Source organism: Lepisma saccharinum, chromosome 1, assembly GCF_977018435.1.
Source record: "Lepisma saccharinum chromosome 1, izLepSacc3.1, whole genome shotgun sequence".
In the NCBI taxonomy this organism is placed as follows: domain Eukaryota; kingdom Metazoa; phylum Arthropoda; class Insecta; order Zygentoma; family Lepismatidae; genus Lepisma; species Lepisma saccharinum.
The window spans coordinates 34,902,405-34,922,438 of NC_139229.1; the positions used below are offsets into that span (position 1 = coordinate 34,902,405).

The window sequence follows — 20,034 nt, forward strand, 5'->3', positions numbered from 1 at the left end:
TATTGGTTCTTCTCCGTCTGGAAATAGGAACTGTAGAGCTGTTGCTAGCGTGGGAAGGAGAACACGTTAGACCAACCGTGGGATATACTGCATTTAGATTGGCTGTGTTTTCTTTCAAAATAACAACATAACACCGATTGCATAAGAATGGTTAAAAGTATCACAGACTACTACAGAAACGAGTGGATATGTTAACAGCCCAGGTAAGTTCTGGTAAGCCATTGTTGTGCAAATCCTCTTGAAGGAAAATCAAATTTGTCTACAGTTGCAAAAGCATCAAGAAGAAGATGAGTCAAAGGATCAGAAAATATTATCCTAAGACCCCAAAGGGAGCTAAGACAAAGATATTTGTGGTCCCGTGGAACATTCTTGGAGTCCTTCAGGATATAATTAGCCAACTAATGACCCACGGTTTTACCCAACCGTCCTGAATAACCCGTCGATCCGAGACTCACAGACATGTATCCAGAGGAGACGAATTGTCCACGATTTAAATATTTAATACTTCGGTCACGACAAAGAAGAAAAAAACGGATTTGAATACCATCATTAAGTGTAAGATATTTTTTCTTTGGGGAAAGTGAAGTTGTGCATAGATGTGATTAGCTTCGGCTTATATTACACTTGTGTCCCCGGCAGATCCGGACTGCTAATTAAGACAAGGAAGGAGGGGGAGATCTGCGGGGCCAGTCAAAGGGAGGGAGAAGGAAGGGATATTGATCACGAGTTGGAATGAAGGCGGTGGCAGGGGTGGCAGAAGGAGGCTGTCTGTTGAACGGAAAGGGGGGGACGATGTGGGAGAAAAGGCAGGAGTTGCCAATTTCATAACCTTCTCACTAATTTAGGGAGAATTTGCCGGTGGACTTTTTCTGCTGGATGTCTGGAGAATTCTTCACGGTGTGTATCAAATCCACTGCCAAAGAAGGATCTAGATAACCATTCCAATTTGCAAGGTGTATGCAACGGCGTGTCCAGGGAAAGGCTCAAGTAGTCCGAAAGTTTACAAAATTATCAAAGAGGTCGTTTGAAAAATACACTGGCACATACGGTGCTGATTACTATTATTAGTATTAGTAGTGGTGGTAGTAAAATTTGAATTTAAGCAACAATGTATAGAAATATTTATGTTTCCTTTATATTACGTTATTTTACTGCTAATCGCAGTATACAAAGAAACAACAGTGGATACAAATATTTCTATTTCCCCTCTTTTCTACTTCTTAGGATAATCGCAGTTTGTAAGCAAGCAAAAATGGATAGAAATATTTCTATTTTCTTCATTGTACATCGATTTTCAACTTCTTACGTTAATTGCAACGATGATGAACTCATGAAGTTGATGGGACAAAGAGGTTGATACATTCATGCCTCACCCAGAATTCGAACCTGGGATCTCTGGCTTTCTTAGCAGGTTACGCAAAACACAATGCCCCAATTTGCTTCCATTGGGGATCAAACCAGTGGGCCTTTGCTTACAAAGCGACAGAATTACCACTACGCCAATGGGGAGGCCTTTAATGGTGTGGAAACGAGGTGAATTGCCATACTTACGTATTACCTCGTAATAAATGCTTTTCTTAAATCCACCGTTGTATTGAATTGTCCGTCATTGATGCCTACCTTAACAAGGAGCTATATTCCCAATTCTTTTTTCCAATTGAGGTAGTCTATAGACTGAGAGATGGACCGATATTTACTGCTTTAGTGGCTCTTATATTATATATTACATATTGATCACCGCAGGACATCTTTGATAGCCTTCGAGTAAAAGTAACAAGTTTTTAGTTCCCCTGGTTTAGACTTCATGTCAACTGAATGTTAAAGCCAGGTTGACCCAATTAGATTAAATATTACCTAGGTAATATACAGGGTTATTCAAAAGGAAAGAGCAGATTTCAAATGTTTATTTCTCACGAACTATAAAAGATAGAAACACGTGCCATACATCAATGGCTAGAGGAAGGATCAAAGTTTTATAATCCTGCCTATTAGTTCCATTCAATACCTGCAACGGCGTTTTTCTTTACAGTTAATTTAGTTAGGAACGTGTGGCAGGAAATGGAGTACTGTTTTTATGTTTGTCCGGCAACACATGGTGCTCATGTTGAGTGCAAACATTATAACTTTCAACAATAAAACTTTGAACCATCCTCTATCCATTAATGTTTGGCACGTGTTTCTATCTTTTATAGTTCGTGATAAATAAACATTTGAAATCTGCTCTTTCTTTTAGAATAACCCTGTATATTGATGTGTGTGTAAACGGTAGTATTGTCCTCAACCAGGTACCTTGCAATTACGTAAGCAGTGTGTAAATTCAGCCAATGCTTGATTAGTATCTTAAATTAAGCAAACTAGAAATAATTTGTTCATCTCATGTTTTCTTGTTTTTAATCGCACTGTTAACCGCTACTTTTTAACACAATGTTACACATACAGGCGTACGCAGAGGGTGGGTGGCGGGGTTGATGGGACTACAGCTCCACCAGAAATTTTGAGGAAATCAACATTTTCAATTGAAAGCAGTAAAGGATTCCGGAAAAACAAAAGTGGTAAATGGAAATCCGCGTTAAAATGACCCTTCTTTTGTCTTTCAACAAAATTTCAATAAAGATTAAAAATGGTAATTACGAAATATTTTACAGGGCATAAGGCCACCCCTTAGAGCGCAGCTATGGAATATCTACCTTTACATTACCAGCCCCCTTGGGAAAAAAATCCTTCGTACGCTAGTACAGACATGTTTGTGTGTGTGTGTGCGCCTGTATGAATGTATATACTTTAATGTCCCGTAAACTTTAAAACTTTATTCGTACTTCGTAGAGAAGTAATGTCTTATGAAACGACACACAAGTTTTAGTTTTTCATGTTGACTTTATGGATCAGTGCATCCAACTAGTACAAATGTATCAAACTTTGACCTCTCGGTTATTTCAATTATGTTACATTTTCGTAGGATACTGTAATTAAAATCTCTTTCTCTCTTTCACTTCTCTCTCACTCCGTGTGTGAGTGTGTGTGCGTGTATGTACAAGATAAACAAAACATAACTACTTCTCATTTTTCAGTTGTCAATTCTATCTTTGTACCATCTCTACGCTTATACATACATGTACACACACACACACACACAAAATTTACAATATTCTACCGTTAAAATTTAACAGTCTACTTTTTAATTTACAAAAACGGGTCACAATATTGTTTATTAAATTTGAATATTTGAATGAGAAATAAAGATAAAAAATGATTATAAGTTACAGTTTTATGCAACATAAATATAATTTTAAAAATTCAATCGTTAAAATAATATTTAGTAGGATAACTATGTAATAACCGTAAATACTTTAAAAACGGTCATGGGTCATTTTTACGGCAGTTGGATGGCAGCGGAAATTGGCGGTATTGGACCGTTATTTCTCCAGCCAAAGTTTAACAGTGTAGTGGGGGGAACCATGTGCTAGGTAAGGACTTGTCATCAAGAGGAATGGACATTGGAAATTTGTGCTTTTCATCATAAGAATCCTGATTTCTTAATTTCGATTCTTGTTCAGAATGCTTTTCTTATTCATATTTGGGGATCTTAGATTTTTAACTCATCATCACAGCTAACCTTGAAGAGTGGTCATTTCAACATCAAGGTTTTGGGTTCATTTCCAAACCACGGGTTGGCAACAGTGACGAAGGCATCCAGCGACTAGAGAGGCCGAAGCCCAAGGCTTACGGCTGCGGCCATCTCCAATGATTTGGTGCAGCAAGACGTCTCCAAAATCTTGCTCATCTTCTCACAGCATACGAAGTCTTGATTGGCCACTGCCGAGGGATTGAGTTTCATATTCTTTCCTTGCCTCTCTTCGATTTCCTCTTTTTTCCCCTTCCTTCCTACGTTTCTTTTGCTCTCTTCTTCTTCTTCTTCCACCCTCCTTCCTCCTCGGTTTTAATTACCCCATCTACTGCCACTAGCGTTGGGTCCTGCGAGGTGAATGTAAATAACTGGGTGCTCACACACGAGTTGCGACGATCCTTGCCGAATTTTGCCGATCTCTCGATGGGGCGATCGGGAAATTTGCTGAAATGTGTATTGCTTGGAGGCTTCAGTGCTCGCTCCTTTGCGGGGTCGCTAGTCTTTTCAGCTTATTTTTAGAACATTTTAGAACGATTTTATCTTAGAAATGTGTTTATTTACTCTTATGTGGATGTTTTAGCAACGGCTCTGAATAATCATGCCGATATTCTAAATTCTGAACATTTAGAATCGAGTGTCGCTACTCTAGATCTTTGACGGAATACATTCAAGTATAATTCAGTCTTTTTCAGGATTAATTTACGTGAACGTCAGTGGCGAGATGAAAGTCGACCATTAACGCGGTTGGTCACCCATTCAATTTCTATACACATTTATTGTATACGTGTAAACCACTTTTGAAGATTTTATAATTATTATTTAGCGATCCTTTTCTCCGATCTTTGGTTAATTGCGGCGATGAGGATGAGTGATGATATGACGAAAGAAAACTCAGATAGAACGCCAATGCAGAGGCAAGGATTCGAAACAAGGATCCCTGGCGTCGTAACGAGCTGTACTAATCACTTCACCATGTGTAATTTTCATGTAGTTGCGTGTATTTATGTGCCACGGTAGCTCAGTCGTTAGGGCGTCTGACTACCATACGAGAGACCCGAATTCGATCACTGGCGGGGAGAATCTGGATTTTTTTCCACGTGTTCAAGCGGCTGCGGTCCCCAACCGGAGTCGTAACCTGGAGGAAACTCTGGGGGGGGTAAAGGCGGCCAGTGGCGTGGTGCAGATCGCATCACACCCACCGTCGGCCGTGATCAAGAAAGTGTGGAGCCCTAACTCCATACCTCCTATACGCCTTTATGGCGTGGCGCAAATCACAGGGAAGCATACGCTACGCGCATTTATACATCGTCTTCCGTGGCACAGGGCTTAGCATGATGTACCTGTCAGTTGCTCTGCTTTTGTATGCTTAGTAAGGCGTATTTAGTACATCATAAATATAGGTTAATAGGGCCTGAACCTACGGTTTAAATTAGGATTTACACTTGCCCTCACCGGGTGACGAAATAAAAACCTTGATTTCAAATTGGTGAGGCATATATTGTGACTGTTCTCTATGGCAGCACAAATCAATGTTTCTTATGTAAACTTAAAATATCTCATTCATATATGTTTTAAACTTCAAATGGCCATGTTTTATTAATGTGCATTATTGTAAAGTTTTTTAACTGCAATACGTTGCATAACGCTTTTGCGTTTGGCAACATTGACGTTCCCATACAAACAAAGAAATAACAGTTTGGGATATAGTGATGAAATGAATTTATCAAAACTAGATTTACTGCATTTTTCTTAAAATATCAACTCACAGAAGTTAGCTTCATATTCTCTAATTCCTGGATACTCGGCAGTTTAATATCAGCACACATATTACTAATCAGTAACGTCCATAGCACTGGTGTACGCAGGGGGAGGTGATGAGGCTACAGTCCCTCTAGAAATTTTTAGAAAATCATGATTTTCAAATGAAAGAAGTAAAGAACTCGTGAGAAAACCAAAGTGATAAACGCACACTTCAATTAAAATGACCTCAGAATATCACCTATGTCTCTCAACAACTTTTAAAACAACGTTAAAAACTTTATTTGCAAATATTTTATAGTTTAGCCCGCCCTTACATAGAAAGCAGCTATGTGACATTCACTTTTACAATCCTGCGTTCGGTAGTGGTCCATAGCATTATTCTTGCTCATCGCCCATTTCACCAATTCGCCATTAATCCTCATCGCGGCGACTGAGTCAAAGAGGCAGAAAAGCGACGAAAAGTAACTAAAATATGAAGGAAACTACATCACTGTAGGATCTACATGCATGTAAGCCGCGGAAGAAGACAACGTATGATAATAATGAACAAGATCTGCCATGATTCTTTTTAATTACATCTTTTTTTGTCCCCTCTGCTGTTGCAGGCTAAGGCATGTTCCCCTTTGCAACCTAAAGATGTCGCTGGTAGCTACAAAGGGATGTGTCTTCCTTTTTTTTCACAGACCGTTCTCCTTTCCCTCTTTGACTTTCATTTTTCCTTAGCGGAGCGACTCACCTCTCTCTCTCTCGTCTTGATTCTCTTTTCTTTCTCTCTCTCTCCCCTTCCTTTCCTCTCTTCTTTTCGTTTTGTACCTGGGCTTAATTAAATCTCTCCCATGAGGAGGAAATGACGTCACCAGGATCAAGTGACGCCTGCGGTCTTGATATGAAAATTACTTGTGCGATACGTCAACTCGTTCTTAGAAGAAGCGCACGAGAGTTAAGGGAACTGGCTAATGTTGCTTCTTTACGAAATATGTGCGGGGCAAGAAAACACGGGATCACATTCCGGAGAGTGCAACAAACTATTCGCATAGGAGTAAATATTTAATACAAGGACGCCTGTATCTGGCAACATTGGGAATTTGCTGTGCTGCCACCTTGCGAGAATTGTAGAAGTTTCATCGATAACTTGAACATATGTGAAAGGCATGTTTGATTGTTTTGATTTATTTTACTTCGGTTTTTGTGCCACTTTTGGCTAATTTGCGAAGATGGGGATGACTGATGATATGATGAAATTGATGAATGGACACTCTCATATATCCGTGTCCAAGCCTGGATTCGAACCCGGGACCCTTGACGTCGTAGCTCGATGTGCTAACCACTCCGCCACGGGGGCGGCTGAATGGTATGTTCCATACAAGTATATAGACCACAATCAATTATAGGACAGCTAAAAATTGTAGTTAATAGTTCGAAAACCTGTTATTAGATGTGAGTACTATCCAGCGAACTCATAGTTTAGAACAGAATAAGGTGCTGTATATCTTTTGTGCATGTTGATCTATGTTTCAAAATGGCAACTTTGCTTAAGAAATGAAGAACTCAAGAACATTTGTTCAGCTATGCCTTTTTGGTACAAAAGGAGTCACAAGTAACTGTATTACGGTTACTGTAATTAGATTTTTTTAAATAAAGGACTTGAAATATCTTTGAGAAATAACTTTGAGGTAAAATATGAGTAATGCTTAACTGCAGATCAATTGCTATAGGACGTTCTGTTTGTTTGGCCTAGAGTACAATGCATATATTCTCAGAAAGCGTAAACACAGAACTCAATTAGGAATACAAAATATATAGAAAAGACCTATCCTTACAATATATCTCTCCAAAGATATCTATGATGCAGGATTTGGTGCACTGATAAAGCATTGAGGAAAGTGTGCCGATTTTGCATTACACTTAAAATTGCCATCAATGTGAAATTCATACAGTAGCTATCGAGTCCAATCATTGACATAACCTCTGCACATTGGTATTATCTTTATTTAAGGCACTACGCCCGCCAACACACACTCACACACACACACACACACATGTGTGTGCTTTTTGAAAAATTTTTGGAGATACACTGAAAGTATTCCAAAATTCAAATTTTCAGGAGCTGTCTTCTACAAACTAATCATAAGATCACACAGAGATGAAACATGGTTTCCAGGATTTCTTTTATGACAAGTGACAACTGATCTTTGGAAGCATATTGAAAGGTAAATCTCTCACAAATAATAATCATCAAACTCTGGAGATAGTACAGAGAATAAGATCGAACAGCAATGCATAAGAGGAACTAACCGCTGGAGGTTTTCCAAAATTTTTATCTCCAACATTTCTCTCCAAAATTTTGAGAATGTAAGGCATAAAATCTTGGCCGATTTTATTTTTAGAGCAATTAACCTGTGAAAACATTACAGCTTCCACAGCATTGAGATCATAAACAGTAACTTTACTGTTATATTCTTAAAGACGGAAAGTTTTTGTGGCACGAATAATTGTCTCAAACCGGTAGAGCACCACATAATGTAAACGTCACAGCTCCGAAACAGGGGGCCGCACTACACAGGCAATTTAACAAAATTTAATCTGGACCTTTTGCTAGAGTCGAAAACGTCCGCTGGGCACGTACACGAGGACGAACCGGGGAAAAGTATCTCTCTACGTCATTTCCTGCTTGGCTGAGGAAGAGATTGGCATACGAGGAAGCGAAACGGGAGGGCGAAAGAGGAAAAGGGGGGACCGGATGATACTTCTGTCCTCAGAAAGTTTCTCCTCCAAGAGAGAGAGAGAGAGAGAGAGAGAGAGAGAGAGAGGAAGGGGGACCATAGTATACATGTCACGAGCCACGGACTGTCCGGCAAATTTCAAACTCCATTACGGACTAATTGTCCAACGTACAGTGCTGCACCGCAAGTATATGCGTAATGGGTGACAAGTGGGCAGGAGGGAGATGGAAAGAGGGAAAAATAGAGGGAGAAAGCAACGAAGCAGAGAGTGAGAACGAGGGAAGACAAAGTTGTGTGTGTGTATGTGTGTGGGCAGCTCTTTCAGCAAAAGAGAACTGCATGCGGTCCCCCATTATATAAAGTGACAGGGGCTTCGTTCTCTGGTCTTGGTATGCTGGGCTTCGAGTCCTTATTAGCCAATGGAAGAGTGCTGGCGGACGTTGTAGGTTCAGAACGAAGGTACTCGTGTTTCTTGTCTCAAAGATGCCCGGCTCCTTTAATTCGAATTTACAGTGTGCTCGACGAGTGTTAGGCATATTGTGGATCGAATGCAACAATGTCAGGACTATTCTTAGAAATGTTAGAATCAGAAAGTGAGGACGCCCAAGAGAGACACATACGAAGCTACAATAAAAGAGGGTGACGATCAGACAGACAGGGAGAGGAACAGAAGTTTCAAGAGAGGGGGAAACTGGAGGCACACATATCCAACCGTACAGAGAAAGAGAGAGAGAGACGGATGTATAAACGCACGAACACACGCAGAGTGAGATGGGGGGGCGTACAGAGAGGGAGGAAAAGAGACAGAGACGACCAGACAATGAGAAGGATAGAGAGAGATATACTGAGAAGGACTTACAGAGAGAAAGAAGGATACAGTGAGAGGGACGTGCAGAGAGAAAGAAGGAGACAGTGAGAGTGACGTGCAGTTAGAAAGAGAGAGAGAAAGAGAGATATAGTGAGAGGAACGTACAGAGAGAAATAGGAGACGGTGAGAGGAATGTGTATAGAGAAAGAGGGAGAGAGAAAGATAGTGAGAGTAACGTACAGGGAGAAAGAAGGAGACAGTGAGAGGAAAGGGCAGATAGAAAGAGAGATAGATAGTGAGGGAGAGATAGTGAGAGGGACGTTCAGAGAGAAAGAAGGAGACAGTGAGAGGAACGTGTAGATATAAAGAGAGAGAGAGAGATAGTGAGAGGGACGTACAGAGAGAAAGAAGACGACAGTGAGAGGGACGTGCAAAGAGAAAGATGGAGATACAGACCAACAGATAGTGAGAGGGACGTAGAGAGAGAGAGAGAGAGAGAGAGAGAGAGAGAGGGACAGACAGAGAGAGAGAGAGAGAGAGAGAGAAGGGTAAGAGATTTTACGACAAAGATGGAAACAGGCATACATACACAGATACACACAGAAAGAAACAGCCTAGCACAGACAGGCATGACACGCGACAAAGACATATAGATAGAGAACCAGGGATTAATGATAGGCACAAAGTGCGTGAAAGAAAGAATGAGAGGTTAACGTTTAAGAAACGCCCGAGTTCATTGAAGTTGAATTAAACGAAATATGAAGCTCTGGTTTCAGTGTCATGAAGAACGCAAAATAGAAGAAAGAGAGTTAGTGAGTGGGTGATATGACATAGATACTCAAGTTTAAAAACAATGAGAGATGGAAAATAGACACACCTACATCGAGACACACAGACAAAGACTAAGAGAATGAATACACAAAGAAAGAGAGAGAGAGAGAGAGAGAGAGAGAGAAAGAAAGAAAGAATGGCGTTTGTAAGGATCTAGATCAAAGAAACGTACAACTGAAAGAAACGAAGCACAGCAAATACCAAGCAGCAGTTAAAATTACTTTCAGTTGCTGCAATCCATAGGGCATTACTCATGACCCTTGCAATTCTAATACACTTTAATCTCACATATATAGCAAACCGAAATACGGGGAGGTTTAGTGCTGAAGCATTACCACTATGCAGGGTAATCCAGGCTTTGGACGCATTCATTCTTTTTTTCCTTTCTCAAGGCCCTGGAAAAGGAGAACGTTGTTTGTTGATTAAGAGATTGTGCCTTCTCTCCCTTGATGCTTTTTTTCCCCTTTCTGGCTCTTTCCACCTCCCCCTTCCTTCAAGATGAGAAGAGATACTCCGGAAGTCATCGATAGGGGAGTGTATCATGTCGATGTTGTCATGGCGAATGATCGGAGAACCCACAAAAGATCATCCGACTAGGTGGCGCTCTATTCTTCATTTTTGAGTCCTCTTACCCCCTTTTCTTCTGCGAGGGCTTAGCCGAAACAAGACGAAAAGAAGAGAAGGACAGACAGCTCGTCTCGGTTCCTCTTCTTCTCTCTGTGTGTGTCTGAGGAGGAGGGAGGATGCGTTATCACAAGCTGGGAGGATTCTCCTTCTCCAAGGTCTCCTTTGAATTATCACTCGTAACCCTTTTACAACCTATCAGGGAGCAGTAAAAGTGACTTTAACTGCTCTTGATAAGTGCTTGCTACTCATGATCTCCGAGGCATTAGATTTTCCCAGAGCAAATCGTTCCGCTCACTAAATCTGGCTAAATAAAAAGGCGTTATGCGAGATAAAACTTTTCATTTATCTCCAGAAAGCTCCAAAACACCCCAATCTCTCCTCTTCGGGACTGGGCAGTACGGAGGAACAAGATGCGGAATAAAGATTAAAAAGGAAAACACGAAGGAAGGATGGGGAGAGGAGGGAAGGAGTAGATTTTCTCAAAAGAGGACCCAGATTAAGGAAGGCGGATGGTTACGATCTACCTGATTGGTCACAACGGGGAAATGAGTCCGCCATTCGGCATCGTCCACTGGGGGCCAACTGCCAGCCCCCCCCCCCCTTCCCCCTCCTCAACGACATGATGGCCCCGTTACGAAAAGAAAGAACCCTAGAAATATGAAAGGGTATATATACTGGAGAAAGGAGAAATTAGACGCTTGCCGTTAAGTTCCGGATGCAGTACACAAGATGGCCGAGAGACCAAAAGAATATGAAAAAATAAAGAATACTTTTCATTCTCTTTATCTAATCCTTTGGATCAGTCTTGGTATTTGGACCTAAAAGGGATGCGGTGACGTGAGTGGAGAAGGTTACATGACTTAGAACTGCATAATTTTGTATTCATGACCAGATATTATTAGAGTAATTAAATGAAGAGGGTTTAGGTGGGCAGGCCATGTGGCACGAATGGGAGAGGAAAGAAGAGTTTGCAGGATTCTTGTTGGGAAAACTGATGGTAAGAGACGTGTTGGAGGGCCAAGATGAAGATGGAGGGATAATGTTGAGATGTACCTAAAGTAAATCGGCAAGAATAGAAAAAGATTGGATTGATAGGGACAGATGGAAAAATTATGTTGCTGCAGCCTTAAACCTTCGGGTCTAAGAAGACTAGGGAGTTAGTTAGTTAGTATATCTAATGCGGCGACAGTTCATCCATACAATAGTTCTCTGGCAGCAATATTAATGTGTATATTAGCTTCATGTTCCATGCAATAACAAGCATAATAAATACATTATGAAGTTTGTTGGTTGCATATATGTTTATTAAACTAGCAACACAATGATAGTGGAATGTTTACCACACACTTTCGATTATTGTTTATTCAGTAATATGCTCTTTTTCTGGATAAATGCCATTCGACTTTACATATATGTATGGCTTTATTTTAATGTTCTGCAGAAGACCAATAGTATACTATCGGACTTACATATGTAAGAGCTGAAATAATAATTCACCTTGGTGGTGGTATTCTATTTGATTTATAATAAAACAAGTTTTCGAAGTTGGGTAAGAGACTGCCAATAATTTTAACTTCAAGTGTATGCGGGGAAGATCCACTTATCTAAAGCCCTTACATCAAAATTTAAAAAAGGGTGTAAAAATCTCCTCGGGAAATGTTAAAGATGCAGGTTGTAAAAGAAATGCATAGGACAAACACAACACATTAAAAAAGGAAAGGATAGTTTAAAAACTACCTCAGAAACAATGGAAGAGACCAGCTCTTCTCAGAAAGCAAAACATTGGCTAAAACAGTGTAATCGTCTCCCAACATAGATAACAAATCGTTGGGACAGAACATTATAATACATAATCGATACTGGAAATGCAGTGAACACACATGGAAGCAATATACCAACCAGTAATATAGAAACGACATGCATTTCGAGATAACTTTAATTTTATCAGGCACAGGAGTGATTGCAATGCAAACGGCATTTAATCAAATATCTCTTCCGATAGATTTTTCTACAGATGCTTTATCTGCGTTGTGTTTAATTTATCGTTCATTGTGTGTTTCTGTTATAATTGATGTACATTTAACAGTATGGAACTCTGGAAGTTTTTACTAATGGAACTCACTCAATATGAGTTCTATTTGTAGGCTGGCAAATACCCAGTCGGTAATCCAGCACATCTGATGCTCTTCCTATGTACATCTGTCTACAATATACATGGATATTATCATATTCCAGCAAAAGATGCAGAGTGAAGACAGTTTTCGTTGTACTTCCAAACTATGTTTCAGTTACGCCCTTTTCCAAATAAACCTTCAATCGTAACAAAACTCGTAATACGTAATAACCACATGTCTGAAAACGTGTCACCGTTTGCTTTCATCTGTTCCAGTTTGAATATCGCACATGAAGCTCTAAACATGAAGTCATACTTGAGGGAACTCTAATTGTTTTCCAAAGCTTTTGGCGCACACGTAACGCAAGTCCATTGCTACAAAAGAGCCTGGAATCATAAAGACGCTGTGGTTCTTACTGGGACAGGCTGGCCGAACAATTCCAGCATAACTCGTCGACAAACAAGTGCACAATAATGCATTTCTGTTAAAATCATTGTTACGTCTTCCATTGTTGAAGATTCCAAAAAAAAAGCTTGAGTAGAATGACTTGGTGAGTTTTCAACGGCGTCATTAACACCTTACTAATTGCTCATTGTTGAGGAGCAGGCGCCACCTTTGTTTTTTTTTCCTTAACAAATCAGGCAGGGACGGAGACGCCATTTTTGCTTTGGAAATCTCAGAAGCACCTCAGCACTCATGTCCAAGGCAGTGCCTGAAGAAAGAAAAGGGTCTGGAGGGCTTTTCCGGAAAACTCAAATAGCCCTTGAATAGAATGTGAACATGTATGGTATCGTGTTGAACCTGGAAGTATTTCTTCCGTTTGGCTTTGTTGAATTTTCCTTTGGTCTGGCGGCTCGCCCCCTTTTTTTCATCCACCCTCCTTCGTGCTTTCTGCTTCTTTGATACGGATTCGTTGTAGCCCCCCGTTTGTTGGAAATTTCCGTGTGAAAGAGAGTCGTGGAATTGGAAGTCCTTCAGGGTGTGATATTGTAACGGTCGGCTCGGTGTAGCTTATTGCTCAAATTCTCTTTTCTCCTGCCTCCACTTTGGTTACCTCCAGAAATCCACCTTACTGGTCGGTCTACACGTTCCCCCCTTGTTACCAAGTGCCGAGATTGCTATTGTGTCGGACTCAATGACGAGACTTTGCTGTTACTTTGGTGCTCTAATCGCAGAGGCTACAATACGTTAGACAAAACTATACTGACCTGTGCTTCTGTGTGAGTACTTCTTCATGCGTGCCTAGCAATTGACTGTAGGCTTTAACTTGTTGAATGATGAAAACCACTTGTAACTACCTTTTACACATTGCTTTTTCTTGTCTAAATCTTTCTGTCGTGTTTCCACTTTCACTAAATTAATACTTCTTTTCCAATAATTTATTTGTACTTCTTTACTTTGTGCTGCCATCTATGTTTATTTTCCGAAACTCATTTCTCTCCATCTCGTGTTATTGTTTCAAATATGAAATATCTGGTTTGCAATAACTTCTTGAAGAACAAACATCTACATCAGGGGTTTCTAACTGGCGGCCCGCGATGCCTTTTTTTGCGGCCCGCGAAACCAGTTTGGACTTCCTGAAACAACTGGCGTTTCTAACAGATATCACAGGTCATATGAACGAACTGAACTTGAAACTGCAGATAAGAAACCAGCTGGTGTCAGATTAAATGGGAAACATAAATGGATTTCGTAATAAACTGAAGATTTTCAACGTTACTTTGGAGAGGAAAAACCTGGTCCATTTTTCCAAGCTGTCGGCGGCTAGCAGAAAATGAAGAAGCACTGGACTTTTCTGAATTCAGTGCAAATATTAAAGCAATAATGGATGAGTTTGACTCCAGATTTAAAGATTTTGAAGAACTTAAAAGCAGCATCCAGCTATTCAGCAATCCTCTTGGCGTTAACATCGAAGAACAAGAAGCTTCTCTCCAACTTGAATTGTGTGATTTGCAAGGCGATGTGTTCCTCCAAACTAGCCAAGAAAAGGGGCCAGAGTTTTTCAAATACCGTTCAAAGGAACATTTCCAAACCTTCGTAGTTTTGGGCAAAGAATGACATCGATGTTCAGCAGCACATACACGTGTGAAAGGGTTTTTTCTTCAATGAAGTTCATCAAGAACCGCTACAGAAGTCGACTGGCAGATTCTTCACCTTCCGAGACTTTCAAATACAGAAATTCAAGTGGACATTCCAACTTTAATACAAGAAGCAGATCGGTCTCAATTTTCACATTGAACACCTACTATGAAGGATTCTTATTTGTATGGTGTGTTTTTCATTTCTTTCAAATCATCCATAAGTATTGGGTTTTTGTGAAATAAATTCTAATTATACAATTTTGACTTGTGATTCCATTGTTTTTATTGCCTCATTTTAGAAATTTAGGTCATGCGTAAGTACTACATTTTCAGTTCAGTACTTACAGTTCTTGTAGTTTTTAATCCCCCCACCAAAAAAAAAGAATGCGGCCCGCCAATCAACTGCTGGATATAATTTTGGCCCTCGGACCTTTTGAAGTTGGAAACCACTGATCTACATAATCAAAATTAAGGTTTTGGCGCTACTCACAGAGGACACCCCAGTTTGGCGCTTCCTTGAAGACCGCCCTTAAGTCGCCCCTGCACATCAATCAGGTAGAGAAACAACCGTCTACGCTTGTTCCCTCACGGTCCGCACAGAGCGGAAACTTCCGTAAATGAATGAAGTTGTACCCCTGCTACTGCATAATAGACAGACTTGGACTTTGAACAGTACTTGTTAGTGATACTTGGACATTTTATCGATAATACTGTATTTAGAAAAGCTGAAAGAAGAAATTAGGTCATACTTTAAATAGGTAATAAATAAGCATAAAATATTTTGAAGTTTCATTGGCATTTGCCTTCTGCTCCCATAGTCTGTACCTGAGCCCCAGAGTGCTGTCCCAGCTGACACCTGGCGGGAAAAGTGGCTACTGTACTATTCGGGAACCTTTGATTCGGACAACTTGAACGACACAGGAAAACGATGAACAACAACATAATTGCGAGGTTGTGTATTCAGACACGGTATAATAATGAACTTGTGCAATAGATTAAGAAATAAATAGAAAGGAATTTGGTTGCCTTAACGTGGATTCCAACCTAGAATTTCGGGTTTCATACTGCAGAGGCCTGTTTTAACAATTGGAAACTTCATGGTATATTGTCGATTAAAATATTAACACGAAATTCCTTCCCAACAGTTATCGATTGATTGATTGGATTTATTTTAGTTTGCTTTTCTGCCACTTTTGGCTAATCGCGAAGATGAGGATGAGTGATGAAATTGATGAAGATACACTGACAAAGAACACCAATGCCCAGGTCGGGAAGCACGCTGTGATAACCACTCCGCCACGGAGATCTGCCTTTCAAGTTTTTCAGTCCATAATTTGATGTGCCATAAAACAACCCTTCGAAGCACTTGGTTAACATCATATCACATATCCTATCGACACTTGCCCCAAACATATGTGTTCGGGACTAATAACTAGTTATACTGAAGCACACTACCCTGAGGATAGAGTCAGAACCAGGTATATAGAAACTTAAGACTGTGGTTCAAACAGAAAAAAGTCAACATGCACCAGTCACCTCTGATCAGCTACAAAGGAGAATGCATTAATAACGTTTCGGAAGATTTTTTCATCTATGTTTGTAACAGTATAGTGTCATCTGCTTCACGATCAAGCAAATTTTTATTGCAATTATTCACAGTGGCGGGTTTTTGGGTTATTCACAAATAATTTCTAAAAACTACAAATGCACGGTAAAATATAGGACTAACTGTTAAAATGAGACAACTAATACTAACTTCCTGTATCATCCAATGATTTTAGAGAGAAAAGGGAAGCATTAACATGAAAATTTCCCTCAATATTCTTGGAGCAATGCCAGCAAGGCTCTTGAAAAACCTGAGGGATTTTTACAAGCACAGATCTGCGACATAAAGAAAAGCGTTTAAGGAGGTACAAGTACAAGACACCGCCGTTCTTCACGTCTTTACCTTAGAAGTGGTAAATCTCTTCTCAAATCCTCCTCCTTACTACCTCCGACAGATTGGTCCAATGGATGAAGTGGTGGGAGCAGAAAAAAAGGATGCGCAGGCGCCGTCCGATGACGTAGCACGATTGACTGTCACCAAGTGTCACCTGTCCATAGTTGCTGCCTGTGTTGCGTGGATCGCTGCCCTCCCAGTGTGCACTGTGCCATTCATCTGGCCGAAGGCCGGGCAAAGCCTCTCAGCGAAGTGGTGATCGATAGCCTTAGAGATGGCCGAACGACCCCCACCCCTTAACTCTCAAAGCTCCATCATGAAGGAGGCCTCCCCGCCCCAACCTGGTGGAGGAAGGGAGGCTGAGAACTCCTTAGCTTCCGTTGCCCAGCGCGAGGGCCCTCTCTCTCTCTCTCTCTCCGTGAGCTGGTTCATTACTTGCCCCCTTCATGAGTCCGACGAGCTGGGTTTATTATTAGGAAGCTCCTGATGTTTATAAAGGGGGATGCCTACATTGAGGATGTGTGGGTACGCGCTGAGACGTGTGTTGCTAGATTTAAGATGTATATTAGCCTACAGATACATCTATTCTCAGTTATGTTTGTACCAACGATATTAGAGGTCCTGTAGTCAGCACCACGCTCTGACTACCTTCGCACCAAAGTACCCATTAAGAATGAACATTGGTTGATTTATTTTACTTCGCTTCTCTGCCACTTCTGGTTAATCTTGAAGATGAGGATGAGTGATGATATGATTAAATGGATGACCGGACATTCACAAAACACACATGGACAGCTCAGGTGGTTTAAAATGTTTAAGGAGGTGACACAACCGATTTCAAAGTGAGATTGACCTGGACCTCCAGTCAGTATTCTAACGGAAGAAAACATCTACGCCATTACTGTCTGTGAGAAAAGAACGTCGAATAACGTTAAGAGTATTATCACAAAAACTGAAAATTTAATTGTGTGCCACCCACAGGTTGGCAACATAAACATTACCTATGAGACGTGTTATGTACCAGGTGGGTTCCAAGACTGGTCATACCCCAACAGGACGACCGCACATCGTAAATATTGTTTCTGAATATCTCGTGATATCATACGATGTGAAGTGTGTTCCGCATCCTCCCTATAGTCCAGATCTAGTCAATTTGAAGAAACGTCTTCGCGGGAGGCATGTTTCATCATCAGAAGCAGTAGTGAAGGCTGCGGAGGCGATTCTGTAGGACCTATCAAAAAAACGGGTCCCAACACGTCTTTGAAGACCGGCAAAAACTCTGGGACAAGTGCATCGCGTCCACTGTGGACTACTTTGATAATGACCATAAAAATTATGAGGATGAGTAAAGATATGTTGTCAAAATAATAATAATATTATTAATAATTCCTTATCGAACAGCCCTCCTATTCATTACTTCTCTTTTGTCACTTCCCGCTCCATTATTCCCACTACGACATCTAAGAAATAGTTTCTTTCGCATACGTTAGTTCTGGGGTTATTTTGACCGTTAATATATTGGTGGTAGCTGTGCAGCCAATAAAATAAGGTTCTACGACAATCAGATACATTGAATTGCATGGCTTTGTCACATGCAGTGCATTCCTATGCGCATGATTCCTGCACAGACACAATTGGAACAGCCAATAGGATTTCCCAGACGCAGTACCGGGGATTTCCCACCTTAAAAAAAATCTCTGTCAAAAGAAAATTATTTTAGCCCTGTTTCATCTCATTAAAAGAAAGCATACACAGTATTGGCCATATTATTGGCCTTATTAGTTGAAAAAATGAAACACACATAAACTCACTTTATGTAGAGAAATTTGAGAGATTTAATGTTTTGTGATACACACTGCATTGTCATACACACTACAAGAACTTTCAGTACTTGATATGACCACTTTTGGCGCTTTTTGAGCCCATTTTAGTCATTGTTTAATCCATTTCACTCTATTTTCTAAACTTCAAACTACATGGTTTCTCAAATTACGCATTGCTCAGAAGATACAAATAAAGAACATCCTTACAACATTTAGAATTAATATTACTTCCTTTGTTATAACAAAAAATAGCATAAATAACACGGTAAACAATGTTTCGATAACTCTTTTTATGTTTGAGTTTAGGTTTCTTAGAATATACAGTTTGTTTCTAAATAATGTGTAAATTTGAACATAAGATTTAATGATCTAGGTTAGAACCAATGTTCTGAGGCACGGCAATTGTTTAGTTTACTGACTGGCAATATATACAAATTTGCATACTAAAAAAAGTACCTCCCGAAATGAAATTACAAGTACGCCACTGAGTGGGCACCCCCCGCCTCTCCAAAGCAAGAAGCTTAAGTAGCACAGTGCTCAGAAGCTTCGTTGTTTCAGCGGACAGAGAATGTACTCTGTTTTATTTACATTTTTCACTTTATTCCACATTTACATTATCACCTCTTCATCTCTCTTCATAATCGTAATGATCATTACACGACAACCCATTTTAATATTCTTTATTACGTTCATAGCGATTTTTCGGGTATTGAAAGTAAAACAAATCAGGACCGAAACACTAACAGCTGTTTCTGCCTTTGTTTGTCGCGAACGGGAAAACGCCCAATTTCATTTCCCCACATCCTTGAGCTTAATTGAGGCAAGGAGAGGCAAAACAAACGCACATGTGTCAACGCGTTTCCGGACCTTTTACCTTCCACACGCACCGGGACGCGTGAGTAAAACCCGTCGCCTGCTCCAACTTTGTCAAATTAAAACATTTCTAGGAATTGGTCTGTCCACGAGAAATGGACCCCCAATGCGAATCAATTTTGTTCCGAATTGTTTCTCACCGCCGCCAGAAAAGGGAAGAGAGGGAGAGAGAGACAGACCCTAAAAGACGGAGCGACGCAGAGAGAGAGAGAGAGAGAGAGAGAGAGAGAGAGAGAGACGCGTATACGTTCGCACACACATACACACACACATACACACACACACAGACACGCAAGCACGCACGCAGTGGCGTCTAAAAGGAAAACGGGGAGACTTATTACCTGATTCAGTTCCCTGGCAACGGATTTCAGGGTTGCCGCCTGCAGAATGTCGCAGAAGCTGTGTACACTTGGGAGGAAACCTGGTCTCCAAGCTTAACAATGCAGAAACGTGAACTAAGTATCAACAACAATTCCAATTCTTACTGATAAGCAATCAAAACTAAGAGAGAATAGTTAGAAGTTTAGATAAAAAAAAATGTTATGGATTGTAATTTTCTTTTATATAATTCTAGATATGTCTAGGCTGTTCGGCTGACTTAAGTCAAAAACGCAATAACTGCATTCAGTTATTCTATTTTCATTCTTTAAATAGAAAACATTACAGACATAATATATATGTTGAATCATCACTGTTCAGAATCTGTACACTTACTCAATATAAAATTATGTTCATAATACTTTCATTAATTGAATCAGCGTCACTTTAAAGAGACCGACAAAAAATCGAAGTTTCTGGCTTAAGTGCTTTTTCCCTAACACCCTACATG

General features: G+C 40.3%; 1 protein-coding gene across 10 annotated transcripts in view; it reads right to left on the reverse strand.

The window, feature by feature from the left end:
* The window catches only part of LOC145994416 (uncharacterized), a 574,460-nt gene that overhangs the window by 229,030 nt on the left and 325,396 nt on the right, over positions 1-20,034 (reverse strand). The gene's annotated exons all lie outside the window — the stretch shown is intronic.